Here is a 16,729-nt window from a genome sequence, read left to right on the forward strand (position 1 = left end):
CTCTAGTAGCTGTGCCAGCTTTTGCAGCTGATATATGTTGTTCCTATATCAGGATGCAAATATAGAACGTTGATGTCTGAGTCTAGGTAAATGTAGAACACATGGGTAAATGTAGAACACATTTTATTTATATTATTAATATGTAATTTTATAATGTATTTTATATATTTATTGTTTTACTGAGTATTTTGTTGTAAACTGCCCAGAGTCCCTCCAGTGGGAGGAGATGGGCAGTGACAAATTTGATTGATAAATAAATAAATAAATGTAAATACACATTTTTGCAGCCCATATCTGTTAACTCTAAATATGCATATCCTGTATCTGGAAAAGTTGCAGAGAAAATACGTATTATTAGAAATCTGTTTATAACAATGAATGTAAATTTGCGGATTTTGTTTCAGTTCTCCTAAAAGTATCAAAGACTCATGAAGGATCTTGACATAATCAAGGAAAGATGAATACATATGATACTGAATTGGATCAGATACAGACACCTGTAATTTCTTAGTGATATACCATGCCCTTCCTTTCCTTTCTGACGTATATGCCTCTATCAGCTTTTGTCCTTCACTAGCCTGTCTATCTCTAATCTATCAGCCCACTTCAATGAATGGCCCAGGGCTATCACAATAACATAGGACCAACTGATATAAAGGCTGACAAATATCCAGAAATACTACTGCTGGTGCCCATTGTGGTCCTAAAACACCATATGAAAAAGCATTAAAAATGCAATAAAAATGCATAGATCTGAAAGGCATCATAATATAGGTACAAAGAAACACAGTTACATTGCTTAGTAAGAAAAAAGTACTGAATAGCAAGGAGTAAAATACATTTCTGTCTGGCTTTGTATGTTGGCTCCTATGATAGCTTGCCCAGCTACAATAAAAAGATACTAATTTCACTGTCAGCAGCAATACATTCCTTCATTATTTAGATAAATGCACTTCTGTGCAGTATGTCTAACTCAATAATGCCATGAACCTAAAAAGATGAAAAACTGGAACCTCTTCAAAAACATAAAGGTAATAAGATATAGCAGATGTAATCCTCGTGAGTGAGGAGCTTTCAGGTGACTCCTAGTTGAAATGTGAACAAATAGCTTGTGTGAAATCTGGGTTAAAAGTCTAAAAATTCATAAACTTGCAAATGAGAATGGCACTGGTATGTGAATTAATAGGGGGAAGTGAAAAGCCTATTCTAATTATCACCTCTCTATTCTAATCATCTCTGGCTGCCTCATTTTAATCACTCACTATTTTTAAAATCTATCTTTTGATCATCTAAACTACACTTTTGCTCTCTTCCTTTCTCTTCCTTCTTCTGCAGGCAGTCATAGCAACTAATTCCTTTTTTGTTTGTTTGTTTGGTTTTTTTTTTTTTTAAATCAGATAATATAGATCTGGGGGTTTCTTCCTCTCCCACTGTCTCTTTTATTCCCATGCATGGTCTTTTCAGTTGTTCTTATGCTATCCAGCCCTTATTTCCCAAAGCCCAAATAAGGCCCAATAAAGCAAACCTTATAGTCCAAATGTCACCTCTAATCTCCTTTTCAACTTTAGCTCTTATTTGCTTATCATATTGCATAGAACTTTTTATTACAATTGTTATTATGTTGTTCTATAGGCTGTACATCGACACAAACAAGTTTTCTTTTGGCTTAAACTCCCACAAGATGAATACTGCTATACCAACAAATATTTTCGGGGAGCTGGGGGTGTTGACGACCGACAGGAAGCTCCGGCGTGGGCTGGTCCATGAAGTCACGAAGAGTCGGAAGCGACTGAATGAATAAACAACAACAAACAGATATTTTCAATGTTACAAATTACCCATTCTGTGAATATGGGTTTTCATCTCTCTCTCTCTCTCATCTCTCTATATTTAAGACGAGGAAACATTCAAGGATTTTTGCTGTAAAATTATTTTACTGAAAATTATTTTAGCTTATTTCTTGGAGAACATCTATCTATGTGGTTGTTAGGAATCAACAATGACTTGATGGTACATAATCAATTAAAAAAAGCTTGTTGTATCTACACTGTACTTGTATCTACACTTGTTGTATCTACACATTTACAAATGGTTGTAAATCTTACAACTAAAATTAAAGATAATATAATCAGAGCTCAGCTGAAATGAGACAGTTTCCTTTTCCAGATTGCCTTTGGACATTTTGCAGTGGCACAATATAGTCATACTTAAAAAGAAAAAAAAAAGGAAGAGAAGAGTTGATTGATGATGAAAAGAAAGGCTTTGCCCTTTAGAATAAAAACAATATAATACAGAAACCACTGTTCTCTTTCTGACATAGCTTTCCTTTCCTTGGGTAATAATGTGTAGCCTGATTGGTTAGGTACTACTGTGATAACATCCAACTTAGTATGCAATGCCCAGTGTGGCATTGCAAGTTCTGCCCCTTTCGTACAGGCGTGTGATATCATGACACAAGAGTTTGAGTCACATTGGCCCAATGCTGCTTTCATCATTTGCCCCCTACTTTCCCTCCTCCGTGGACACCATTGGCAATAGCATTCATGGGGGAAGGTTAAAAAAAGTTATGAAAATGTGATCAAAGTCTAACCTCCTTGTTCATGCATGCAATGTCAACACAGGCAAAAAAGGAATGGGGTTTTCACTGTGTGGTTGTGACTTTTTGGACTGCCACCCCCCACCTCCCTGGGAACCTGGTGTGCTGCAAATCAAGTAGCCACCTTTAGCATAATCTTAAATTGGACTCCAGAAAGGCCTCAGAGGCATTTGTGGAAAAATAAATAACAAAGTACCTGGCAGAAAACAAGCTCCACAGTTTGTTTCCAGGCAGATTTTGTGACTAGCTTCCTATGATTGCCATTTTGTGAGAACCCTCATAGTATGGCCTCAAAGTTCAATAGCATCCCAGAAAGATTGCCTACACTGGATCAGACTTTTCCAAATGGTAGCCCAGGAACATTTGCCTTAAGTGGCAGTAACCCCCTACACATTACTTGCTAATTAATCTTACTAATTAAATAGGCAATGGATTGATTTGGATTTTTCAGTTGGAAAACATATTCTCTACCACTCCCAATGGCCAATGATTTGTTGCTTTATGTTGTTTTATTCATACATGAACAATCATCCATTATTTAAATTTCCACATGGCTGTATGTGAAACAGATCCATCAGAGGCTTGCAATGTTTTCATTGCCTAATTCAACCAGCAGGTTCCTTATTTTACTGTGTTCTACTTTAGTGATTGTGTAGAACTTCTGTCTTGTGTGGTGAATGTACTGGGTGAGAATCATTATTCCCACAAAGCATAAGGGACATGTCTTGTTTTTAAAGAAGGCATTCATGTAAAATAAGAAGAGACAGTACAACAGATAGATTCCCTTTATTTATTTTTTGTATAGGATGTGTAATATTTTATTACAGGAGATTTATGAAATTATCGTCACTCAAAAGAAGCTATTCATCAAGATACATTGATGCTTTTACTGCTTCTGGAAAAAAAAAAGGAGAATGTTTGAATTCTGTTATCTATAATTCATTCGTGCACCAAATATCTGTCATTATTGTCATTAGCCTTTCTCAAGCAAGGAGATAATTAAAGGTGGAACGAATTATTAAAAATAATTTAAATGCAGATTACCAAGGCTGATGCTGACAAGTTCCACTATTTTAGTTTTAATTTGACACATTATTGTATGGCATTTTGGCTTGAGTATTTTTTTTTCTTTTTTCTGTTTTTAAAATCAAAGTTAAAATTAGATTAACTGCAATTAATTCTGATTGCCGGTTGAAGTTTATTATTTTGAAAATAAACTTGAAAATCAGCAATAATGAATTCTTCCTTATTTCAATTCTCAGCAAGTGTAAATAAAATTGGAGCAAAAACAATGTTTTGTCAATTTGCCCCACCACCACTGCTGACACCTAAAATTAATATTTCCTTTAAAGTCATTATAATGGTGAAACTTTCCACTTTTATTAATTTGGGGCTACAAGATTTAGACTGCAAACATCCGGACAACCACTATATGACAGTACAGAATCTTCTTTATTTCTCTGTTGCCTTCTATACAAATGATAAGTAGCAAAGACCAAGAGATTCAATCATCTAATGGGCCAGATAGCAGTGTTAATCAAACACTGCAAAGACTCTTGTCCAGTCTTTCCTGTATTTAACAATTGGCTGTGTTAATGCAACATACTAGACTAGATTAAAATCTGTAGTTCTGAATGGATGTGAACTGGGCCCTCATATGAACAGAGATATATTATTTGATTGCTGCAATTGTGTTTTATTAACCCAGGTTTATGGTGTAGCATGTGGTATAATTCCAACCTCTGAGAATAATGAAAGCTGTTACAGGTGGTGAACCATTGACATCAACACTCTTCCTAGGATTATTCCTATCCATGATTAGAAAATAATAATTAAAAAATAATTTTTCTACAATGCTGCAGTAGGATACATAAGAGGCTCACTATCCTGCCTAATTTACTAGCTTGCTCTTATCCACCTCAAAGACAGAGAGGAAGAACAGAGAGAGATACACACACAAACACAATAAAAAGCATTGTCTGGATTTATAAATGACACAGAAAACCATGATATAGTCTGCTTGGGTTTGATTTAGTATGATGTTTTCTGGTTTAGTCAGCAAACCATAGTTAAAATAAACTTTGGCTCAGCAAGTCTATGGACTCAATAATTTCAATTTCTCTAATATTTATGAATAGGAAGGGCTTAGCTGCTGAAATACTAGTTTATATTCAATATATCTCATTAACTTAACCATAGGTTATGTCACATTCTGTATCTTTAGAAAGACTTGCAGCCTAATCCTCTGCATTTTCATTAAGGCAGAAGGACCATGCGTGTATGTGTGTGCATCTGCAACAATGAATCAAGATGATGGCTACCACAGCATGACTGAAGGCTGTTTCAACATGTATTGCACACAATATATGAAGGCTGTGGCTTCAGTTGCATAGTTGTGCCATCACCTTGATTTTTACCCCCTTCCATGGACATATCCGCACTAAGGACAAGTCCGACAAAATTCAGTGTAAAACTCTATTGATTTGCAATCTCTGCCTATAGTCACAGGCCCTTAAAAATAAGACTCATTAAATTAAGTTACCTATAGCTGAGTAACCATTCAGGATCATGATTCAGCTTTCACTTATGCATAGTTCTCGTGTTGCTCTTTTCATAGTGGTTCACTTAACTTATTTCTCATGATTATTGTAGTGTGGATTCATTGCTTCACTCTTCACCCCACATCTATTGTTTGGCTCTTTCTCCCAATCCCCTCCACTTCCATCCCCTCCCCCCTCCCCTCCTTCTCTCCATTATTTAAATACATTTTACTTAATTTAGAGTCCCTTGGATGAATCAGCTTATAAATTGAATGAATGAATAAATAAATAAATAAATTTATTTACTAGAATTTATATAGCTGAAGGTGACTTCCCTCTGTATTATAGCCATTTGCTTTGATTTCTGATTTGCCTCCAATTATAGCTAGTGCAGTCAGGAAATCAGAAGACGCTTAATCCTTGGAAGAAGAGCAATGACAAATCTCGATAAAATAGTTAAGAGCAGAGACATCACACTGACAACAAAGGCCCGCATAGTTAAAGCAATGGTGTTCCCTGTAGTAACATATGGCTGCGAGAGCTGGACCATAAGGAAGGCTGAGCGAAGGAAGATCGATGCTTTTGAACTGTGGTGTTGGAGGAAAATTCTGAGAGTGCCTTGGACTGCAAGAAGATCCAACCAGTCCATCCTCCAGGAAATAAAGCCAGACTGCTCACTTGAGGGAATGATATTAAAGGCAAAACTGAAATACTTTGGCCACATCATGAGAAGACAGGACACCCTGGAGAAGATGCTGATGCTAGGGAGAGTGGAAGGCAAAAGGAAGAGGGGCCGACCAAGGGCAAGATGGATGGATGATATTCTAGAGGTGACGGACTCGTCCCTGGGGGAGCTGGGGGTGTTGACGACCGACAGGAAGCTCTGGCGTGGGCTGGTCCATGAAGTCACGAAGAGTCGGAAGCGACTAAACGAATAAACAACAAAATAGCTAGTGAATAAAGCCAGTTCTCTAATTCTAGATAGGTTGTAATTTATTTGGAGACTAAAAACAAGATGCCCTGAGTGAGAACAAATGTCTTTTACTTAACCACATATCCAAAAAATGTCAAACAATTGTACAAGCTGTAAATGTATTTCCAAAGTAATAGAAGCTATAATTAAAAATGCAATAAATCAAAAGCAAGAAACCAGCAGCAAGTAAATAACAGGTAGAGTAAAAAAGAGATAGAGTTCAAATTATAAGCAAAAAATCATATATATATATATATATATATATATATATATATATATATATATAATTAAAGAATGTATAAAATTAGAGAATGAAGGCAGCTAAACATCCAAAAATACTGACAAAAATTCCAGTATAATCTACTCAATTATATTTGAGGTGGAAATTTATGAACTACTAGGCAGGATTACACATCAGATCTGGGAAAATCTGTGAGGATGGATGGATGGATGGATGGAACACTCTGTTGATTCTGGAGCTAGACCCTATTTGTTAGAAAAGTTTACTTGCCCTACTGTGTATAACACAGCTATCTTGATTTAACCAGAACAGTTGTTGCTTTTGGTGGATCATTCTACTAGAAAAAGCCATCCCTAGTAAAATCATTGACTGCCTCTGGCTGCTCTAGTGACTTTATTGTGGAGGAAGGATAAAGCAGGAAAAAAACAGTGCTTTCTTGACACAGTCCATGATTATGGAAGGAAGAAGAAAGAAACACAATGCTTCCTTGCCATATCTGATTATGGGATATTATTCTAGTGGCAAGCCAGAAAGCAGTGTAACTGGTGAGAGGATGGGAGGTGGAAGTGATCAGCAGGATATGCCATAGCATTGTGGGTGATAAGGTGTAGTCCAGTCCAAAGTTGGAGAAGCAGCTGGATACAGGAATCAGGCTAAGGGCCTTTATTTTCATACATTGCTTCTTGTTCCAGAGCCAGGCTTTTCTGATACTGAAAAGTTTTAATTTCACAATCTTCTACAGAAATACATACTGTACAATAATACTGTGACTGTAATACTGTAATAGTAATACTATTGTAATACTGTACAATAATACTGTAATGATAGGTATACTTTATATGGCTTTCAGATGGCTTTCAGATTATAAAGCCATCCAGAAAAGAAAACAAATAGGTGTTTTGTGAAGCATGTTCCCATGGCCTTTTCAATGTCATATGGTGGGAATTCATGATGTAGAGGAAGACAGAGATGTTGCCAGGTGTAGGAAAAATGGGTACAATCAGAAGAGATTAAATTGCATCTGAATCTGAGGAGTTATTGGTCCAATCCACATAACCTAGTGATAGGCAGAGCACTGAATGAAAGAACTTTGTCAGGACTTGTTTTTAACCACAACATAATTTGCTTGCAGTGAATGAAAGTTTCAGCAAACAGGTAGACAATTTGTTCTCAGTCATTATTTGGACATTTTGTTTGGTTGTTTGCTTGTTTGAGTTAAGGGGAAGAGCACTCCTAGCACATTGCTTCAGCACCATTTATTACTGCCTTGTTCTGTTAGATGTATTCATTCTGAGCTTGAGAGACATAATGCATGCTGGGGAAGAGCAATCGTTGGAGAGGATGTGGACGAACAAAATAAATGTGCATGGAACACAGATCGTATCACAAAATGATACAGATTAGATGTTTAGATTACATTGTAAAAATGGATTTCCATTAATTTGTACTTCTTGCATTACATGTATTACTTTTCTGCTAAAGTTATTACAAATAGGATTATTCACCCACCAAAAAAGATGTACTAGGGAATCCAGCAACCTTTTATCTTTCCTCATATTTAACTTGGTTCTAGAACCTTTGCTAAGGCTTGTTAGAATCTCATAACATTTGTAGTATACGGTGGCTGGAACTGAGTACCAATTGTTACTGTCTACAGATGATATTTGGGCCCTTATTAAATTATGATCAAGCTCTTTACCAGATTGTGTGGAGACTATATAATGATAGGTATACTTTATATAATAAATTGAAATAAAATTGATGTACTACCAATTGGTAATAAGGCTTATACTGAAATCTATATATTAAAAAAAAGCACAAGGAAGAATGCCCCTTACCCAAGTCTGGTATGATATTTGGTGGACTCGCGTTACTCATCTTCTGCCAGCACCTTCCCTTCTACTGGATTATCTCTTACTATTGTTATTGTGGTGGGGAAAACAGGAAGGGGGAACTCTATGTATGTGGCCTGGAATTCTACAAAAATAAAAGTGGGATACAAATCAAATCAGGAAATAAAAGAAATGAATACATACTTGTTAACAGAACCATAACTACAGATACCTATTGCTATAGGCAGGTGAATATTGTGGATAGGTGGTCCTCATATTCTTCTTAATAATCTTGACAATAATACTGGTGATAGAAGGAATAATAAGGACAGTAATAATAGACAGTAATAATAGTAATTATAATAATTAGGATGATGGTGGTGATAATAATGATAGAGAGTTGTGATGATTATTCTCTCTCCTCATTTTTGTCCCTGCCCATTTTGGCCTTACCTATATTTGAGAACTTAGCCTCCATTATTTTATTTTTTTTAATGTTAAATATGACCCTGGGAGTCAGTTTGGTGTAGTGGTTAAGGCATCAGGCTAGAAATTGGAACACCATCAGTTCTAGTCTCACCTTAGGCACAAAGCTAGTGGGGCACTCTCTCTCAGCCCTATAATGACAGATAATGACAAATTACTTCTGAAAAACCTTGCCAAGAAAATTGCAGGGCATTGTCCAGGCAGTCACAAGGAGTCAAAAACTGATCTGAAGACACCAAAGAAAAAACAAAACAGAACAGAACAGAACAGAAAGAAAAAGAAAAAGAAAAAAGAAAATAAAAGACCCAACCTGAAAAAAAATGTCATCTTCAATCTTAGAGAAACAGTATTAACATGCAAAGCTCTGTTTGTTACAAATATTCAAACAAAGCAGGCTAAACTCAGGAGTAAGCAGTTATAACCCCACGAGTCACATATGACCGACAAATCCCCCAGTCCCTTCTTTGATCATCATCCTGATGAAAACACATGAAAACTCTAGTATGAGCCCTAATCATGCATAAGTTACGTCCTATCCATTTTGCTTCATTTCTTTGCTGCCCACTGTGATCTTTGATCATGGCCCCTGGCCATAAACATTTGCCCATCCCAGTTCAATAAGAAAAATTAAGTTGCAGAATCATAATATTACCTTACTTACACATTATCTATATAATCTAGGTAGGTACCTTATACTTTCAGTTTTGGAAATAAACTAGGTTGTCAAACAATAAGTTATTTCATATCCCTATTTAATATCCTATTTGATACCCTGGTCATTACCTTTTCAAATGTATAGACACATGAAAAACTAGAAGCATGTCTCCTATTTGGAGATATGATTATCCCTTTAAAAAATTATGATGACCTCAAGTTAAAAAAAATAAAAATAAAATAAAATAAAACCCTGTACTTTTTTTTATTACAGTATGCTAAAGGTATTGTCATCTTGAACTGAAAGATCAAGTAACCCAAAAAGAAGCCATACTAAGGAAAGATTAAGAGTGATTCAAGCAAAAGAGAATTTTCAAGATTAAAAACCAAATAGAGGCAGATGATGAGATAAAAAGAGAACTGCATAGAGACATCAAAAATACAACAACAAAGATCAAAAGGAAAACATAGGCAAGGAATAAATGAGAATCAGTGTGAAAGAATCCTTTTCAGACTCAATGTGTCTTGTTGGCTTGGGAAAGAATTGGAGATGCCAGCTAATAACAAGAAAGATCAAAAGAAGCTATATAGATGTACAGAACACATGAAAGCAGGGGCTACATCCTATCAAAATAGTACATTTCATTTTCAAACGAACCTAGCAAATTATATACCTCTGCCATCAAATCAGCATAAAATAATTACTCTAAAATTTATCAAGGTTGGTACTTAACAGCTATGTGCCCTGGGACCCATAGTGTAAATTACAGTTTTTAAAACAGAACGTCATTAAAATTAAGAAAAAGATTAACTGGAATAATGTGGCATAAGCTTTTTCACTGATGCAACAACTTCATTAGTTTCACAAAATCAGCCTGAAAAGTTTCTAAGTCTCTGGTGTTCAAATACAACAAGGGATGAATTAGGAAAGTGAGCAGCAATAGAAGAAAAATCTTCCCCAGAAGCAAATGGGTGAGTTGTAGTGAAATAATAAACGTTCAGATTACTCAGAAAATTCTGCTCTCTGCTACCAAATCTATGTTCCATGATAGAAATGAAAAGACAAATAGTTTAGGGCAATTCTTCACAGGAATCTAAGCCATGGGGACAAAGTTGTGAACTGAAATGTAGGATTGGAAGAAGCTGGAAGAAAAGAGGAAAGCTAAGGATGGAACCCTAATGAATAATAAAAAATGTGGTTAGCAAGCCAAAATGATATGCCTCTGTCAATTTTTGTACTTCCATGGTGTTTAATGCCAGTTATACTTCATGTTGTGGAATGATTAAAATGAGGGCTCAACATTAATTTGACTCTAACACTCATACACTCATGCTATTATGTAGTCTGGTTGGTGCAGAATGTCAAAATCTACCCCCAAAGGAAAATGCATGGCCAGCGTGTTTTATATTTGTAGTCATGACATCATAGCACAACTAAGTTATTCTATTAATTACAGAAATTGAACAGTTTGTGGAGCTGTCTTACGGTATGAGGCAAAGAGGGTTAATGATGAAATAAAGGGTTAATTCATTAAACAAGCTTTTTCTCCCAATAGATATATTTTCCTGGTTTTTAAAGAAAGAAAGGTTACCAACATTTCAGCTGACTTGCATAATGTTACATTATGAAAACTTCTCTATCATTTTTTCCTTTAAAACAACAACAGCAACAACAACAAAGGATGGCTCTTCTCTCTGGAAGTAGGAGAGAAGAAAGTACCAGTGACATCAACACCAATCAAGTAGGACCTGTCACTGAGAATGGGCAAATGCCAATTCTCAGTAGTCCATTTCTGAAGTTAGAGGAATTTTTCTTTGACAGAACAAAGAGCACTGAAATGTGCCTTCCATCTGTAGCCCTTACCCAGCCTCTGATGTAGATTTAGAAGGGATGTGGGAAGGCTGTAGGGAAGAAAATCCTAGCTATTCTATTGCATGAGTAGAAGCCCACCTGCACAACATTGGATTTCACCCAAAGATATTCACAACAGCATTTTAATCGAATTCAGAAAGATGACAGAAAGATGAAATCCAGTCTGACAATGGTATTAAAAAAAACCTGATGAATCACCTAAAAGCAGTGTTCCATCCTGATTAAATGAGAAAGGAAATTATTTAGTGGTAGAATGTACATTTACACTTATTCAAGAAGAAGCATGATTTATATTTTATTACATGTTAGAACAGGAATTTATATTAGCAGTTCCAACAGTGTTTTTACACATTACACCATCAATTACAAACATTAATTCTCACTTTGATCTTCCAGAGCTGAATAATGTTGAAAATAATTGTCTGGAAATTAGAATGTGTGTGCATGTGTAGATGTGCTAGTGGGTGAGTGCATGCTCCAAGTTTTCTGTTTCTCTTCCCCCAAGTAATGGACAGAGTAACTGCTTTACAGATTGTTGTTGTTTTTGTTTATCACTGACCTTTACATATAGTAATCAAAACCCGGTTACAAATACAAAATTCAGTCATTTGATTTAGTCCATTCTAAGCATTTATATACACCATAATTTTCTATTCAGAAAACTTTCTGCAAGGTTTCCATACTTCAGAAGTAAAGGTTGATCAGATCATGAGATGTGAACCAATAACTTGATTTTGTTTACCAGTGTATTCAAAATTCTGCTTATAGCAACAACAACAACAAAAAAATCTATGATCAAGGATTACCAAGAAGCAGAAAAATAGCTACCGTGGGCAGAGTAATAATGAGAACTGGAATCGTGATTGATTCATTAAAATGATGCATACAGTATATTTAAGAACTAAGGCTGAAATACTATACACATGTATCTAGGAGTAAACTTCAGTCAGTTCAGTGGTATACCCTTTTGGGTATTTATGAATATATTTGCATCTTCTCTATTGTTAACCTGAACAATTTAGCAATATAATTAACAATATAATTAACAAATATAAGCAGCTTGCACTCCTGGAGGAAAGACAGAAAATGAATTAAATGAATAACTCAAACAAATAGGACCACCAGATTTGGGCTGCAAAATCCAGAAAACCAAAATAATGGCAAAGACTTCAAATTTTCTGTATTTCTGCATTTAGTCATTCCTCAGATTTTTGCAGCTCACATCGGATAGCTGTAAACAAATAATTTTTGATAGCATAAAAATTTCTGCAAGTTAACCTATGCTTGTAAATTGGAATATGGTTTGACAAATTGTTGTTGAATCAGAAATGACAAAAGAAGATGTAGTAATTAGAATGCAATAATATTGCAATGAAACAGCTATCATCATGGGCATCCAAAGAGGCTTCCTGCTTTTGTCAAAATAGCAAAAACAGTGTTATACTATCACACCCCAAACTTCCCTCCTTTAAGAGAGATGTACATTGTCACAGTGCTCATACAAAATGGGTGGAGCTTGCATTGTGACAGTGCACACTGCCTTCATTATTCTGTCCCCCTGTGGATGCTGCTTATTACAGCTCATTGTGAAAAGCCAGTGGTGTTAAATTCATTCCTTTACAGCAGCCTTTCTCAGCCTTTTGACCCTGGAGGAACTCTTGAAATATTTTTCAGACCTTGGGGAATCCCTGCATGTTCAGGCTCAAATGAAGGCCAAAGGTTACAAAATTATATTTGTTTCATGTGTAGGCCTGTATATATGCATTAACAGTGTTCCAAAACTAAAAATAAAGAATGAAACTTACCACTTCAATGTGAAGTTGCCTGAATTTGAAATAATTGTTTAAATAAATCATGATCTCCCAGAGAACCTCTAGTGATCTCTCAGAGAACCATGGAACCCTGGTTCAGAAACCCTGCTTTACAGTATTCCTCTTCGCAAGAGCAAGCCTTTGTGATTTGTTTTACATTAACATAGTATTCATATTTTACTATTCTTGCTGTAAATAAATAAATAAATATAGGTTGACTTTGCCCTTAACGCTATTTCCTACTATGTTTTTTTTTAGTATAACTCTAAACTGAGCAAATGAACTTAGATATTTAGGTGGATGTAGAAGTTCCCAACTCATGTGTCCCAAATTAGACAATTTACATAACTTAGAAAATATCGGAATATAACTACTTCGGAGGGATATCACCTTCTGAAGGATTAACTGAATATGCCTATGGAAATTATTGGCATATTCTCAATGTACTGGAAAGATTTGGTTCCAAACTCTTATATCCTGACAGAGCTATATACTATTGTTGTCATATGTACATAGCTCCTAAGTCCTGCTTTCTGCTAAGTTGTTAAATGTGTAGAGATCATAAAACTATGATAACTTAAAAAAAATATGAAAGCAGTTGGGGAGAGTTTTCCCCTTTCCTGTCCACTATTGGCTAAATGGCCATTTTCCTGCAATTAGTTCTTAGCTTTTATCTATGTTTTTTACAGTTTTTCAAATAATTAAGAGTGTAGGCCATCTGCCTTCTTGAGGATTAAAAAAGATCTTGTTGCTAAGTGGTTAAGATAGCTACTTATGAATGAAGGCTTTAGGACTTAACTGTGATTTTACACTAAAATGAGCAGTTTAGAAATCTTTCTCTAAAAATGTAATCTTTCTATGAAGTTGTGTTTTTTCTTACTGAAGGCTGATTGTGTGTTACAACAATGATGTGAAAAACAACAACAACATCAAAACCCAACAGCAGTATTTGTTATTGTTCATGTACTAAAAATACAAACAATATTTCCTAATACAAGCATCATAAGTTCATGGTTGTAAACAAGCTGTGATTGGCTGCAGCTCCTTTTCCCTGAATGGCTACATTCAGCAAGTGGCAAACACACATTCCCTTTAATCTGTGAAACAGTTCCAAGAAGTCTTGATGCCAAATGGACTCAGTAAGTGCACTGATTCCTGGATATCTAATCTAATCTGAAAAACTTCCAAAATAATTAAACATATATTAAAGGGGAAACACAAGTGCTGGCATTTTGAACATCTTAGTCAGTGAGCAGTGCAGATGCTAGAGCAGGTGATATTTTTTCTCCCCCAAAGTAGTGGAGGAAAACCTAACAATGTTTCCCTCCTGTGTAACAGAAAATCAATGTGTTTATTAATAGCAATTTCTCTGAGCTCAGTGAGATATCTGATTCCTGCACAAGTTTTTGAAATGTACAATCAAGTGATGGAACAGAGAAGGAAGGTGACAAAGTGTGCCTTGAACAAGTAAACGAAGGGAAAGATCAGGGGCAAGGGGGCCTTTGTAATGTGTTCTGGACCTGAATCTGACTTTTGGAAGAAGGTAGACTCAGAAGCGATAGGCATATTTAACATCTCAGTATGTCTTTCGCTGTGTGCATGTAGGTGCAGATGTAGAATTACAAGACACCACTATCTGGCTCTAGATCTAATAGCTCTAGATCATATGCTCCTAGTTATTTTTCTTATTTCTAGAATTAGTTCAAAGTGTTGATTTTGCCCTTCAGCCGAAAGCTTGGTTATGGGTTTTTTTTCCCCCCACAAGAACCATCCAGGCTTTCAGAATCAGCAGATGATGTCAGATTCTGAACACTGGGCAACAACCTATGTGGGAATGGAGAAAATATCTATCTATATCTATATCTATATCTATATCTATATCTATATCTATATCTATATCTATATCTATATCTATCTATCTCATCTATATATATATAGTGTGTGTGTATGTATGTGTGTGTATGTATGTATGTATGCATATGTATGTATGTATGTATGTATCTATCTATCTATCATCTATCTATCTATCTATCTATATCTATCTATCTATCATCTATCTATCTATCTATCTATCATCTATCTATCTATCTATATCTATCTATCTATCTATCTATCTATCTATCTATCTATCTATCATCTATCTATCTATCTATCTATCTATCATCTATCTATCTATCATCTATCTATCTATCTATCTATCTATCTATCATCTATCTATCTATCATCTATCTATCTATCTATCTACCTATCTATCTATCTATCATCTATCTATCTATCTATCTATCTATCTATCTATCTATCATCTATCTATCTATCATCTATCTATCTATCTATCTATCTATCTATCATCTATCTATCTATCTATCTATCATCTATCTATCTATCTATCTATCTATCTATCTATCATCTATCTATCTATCTATCTATCTATCTATCTATCTATCTATCTATCATCTATCTATCTATCTATCTATCTATCATCTATCTATCTATCTATCTATCTATCTATCATCTATCTATCTATCATCTATCTATCTATCTATCTATCATCTATCTATCTATCTATCTATCTATCTATCTATCATCTATCTATCTATCTATCTATCTATCTATCTATCTATCATCTATCTATCTATCTATCTATCTATCATCTATCTATCTATCTATCTATCTATCTCTCTATCTATCATCTATCTATCTATCTATCTATCATCTATCTATCTATCTATCTATCTATCTATCTATCTATCTATCTATCTATCTATCATCTATCTATCTATCTATCTATCATCTATCTATCTATCATCTATCTATCTATCTATCTATCATCTATCTATCTATCTATCTATCATCTATCTATCTATCATCTATCTATCTATCTATCTATCATCTATCTATCTATCTATCTATCTATCTATCTATCTATCTATCTATCTATCTATCATCTATCTATCTATCTATCTATCATCTATCTATCTATCATCTATCTATCTATCTATCTATCTATCATCTATCTATCTATCTATCTATCATCTATCTATCTATCATCTATCTATCTATCTATCTATCAAAGTGCTGTCAGTTGGACAAGGAGTACAGATGCCCTGGTGCAAGTCCCTCTTTAATCACGGAAAGACAGTGGGTGCTTTGGGGCCAGTCACTCTCTGAGCCCAACATACTCCCCAGGGGTGTGGTTGTGGGGAAAACAACGGAAGGACTGCTATGCGTGCTTCCCTGAGTTCCTGGAACTACAACAGCAACAACATACTATATGTGTACACACACACACACACACACACACAGAGAGAGTTCATACAATTTCTTTCGGCAAGTCAGAGAAGTGTATACTACTTCCTGCCTACCATATAAATCAAATCACTTCTATCTCTATAGAACATAAAGGTTATAAATGGTCATATTTATTTTGGACATGTATTTTAATGAACTTTAAAGAGAAAGAGAGAGTGAGAAACATGTTCAAGGTGAGCTTGATTTCTGGTAGCTACTTGGACATATGCATGCAGTTTATTTGGCATCGGTATAGATGCAGTCTGCCATTGCCATCTTCCAGGAGGTAAGTAGGTAGATAGGTAAGTAGATAGACAGACAGATATTTCAGTTTAACTACAACCCTGGAATTCCCTGGTGATCTTGCTGTCTATCCAAATGCTAACCAAGCCCCACCCAATGACTATTATTTGGTAGCTTCTTTTCTTGAAAGGG

Source organism: Candoia aspera, chromosome 1, assembly GCF_035149785.1.
Source record: "Candoia aspera isolate rCanAsp1 chromosome 1, rCanAsp1.hap2, whole genome shotgun sequence".
Lineage (NCBI taxonomy): Eukaryota > Metazoa > Chordata > Lepidosauria > Squamata > Boidae > Candoia > Candoia aspera.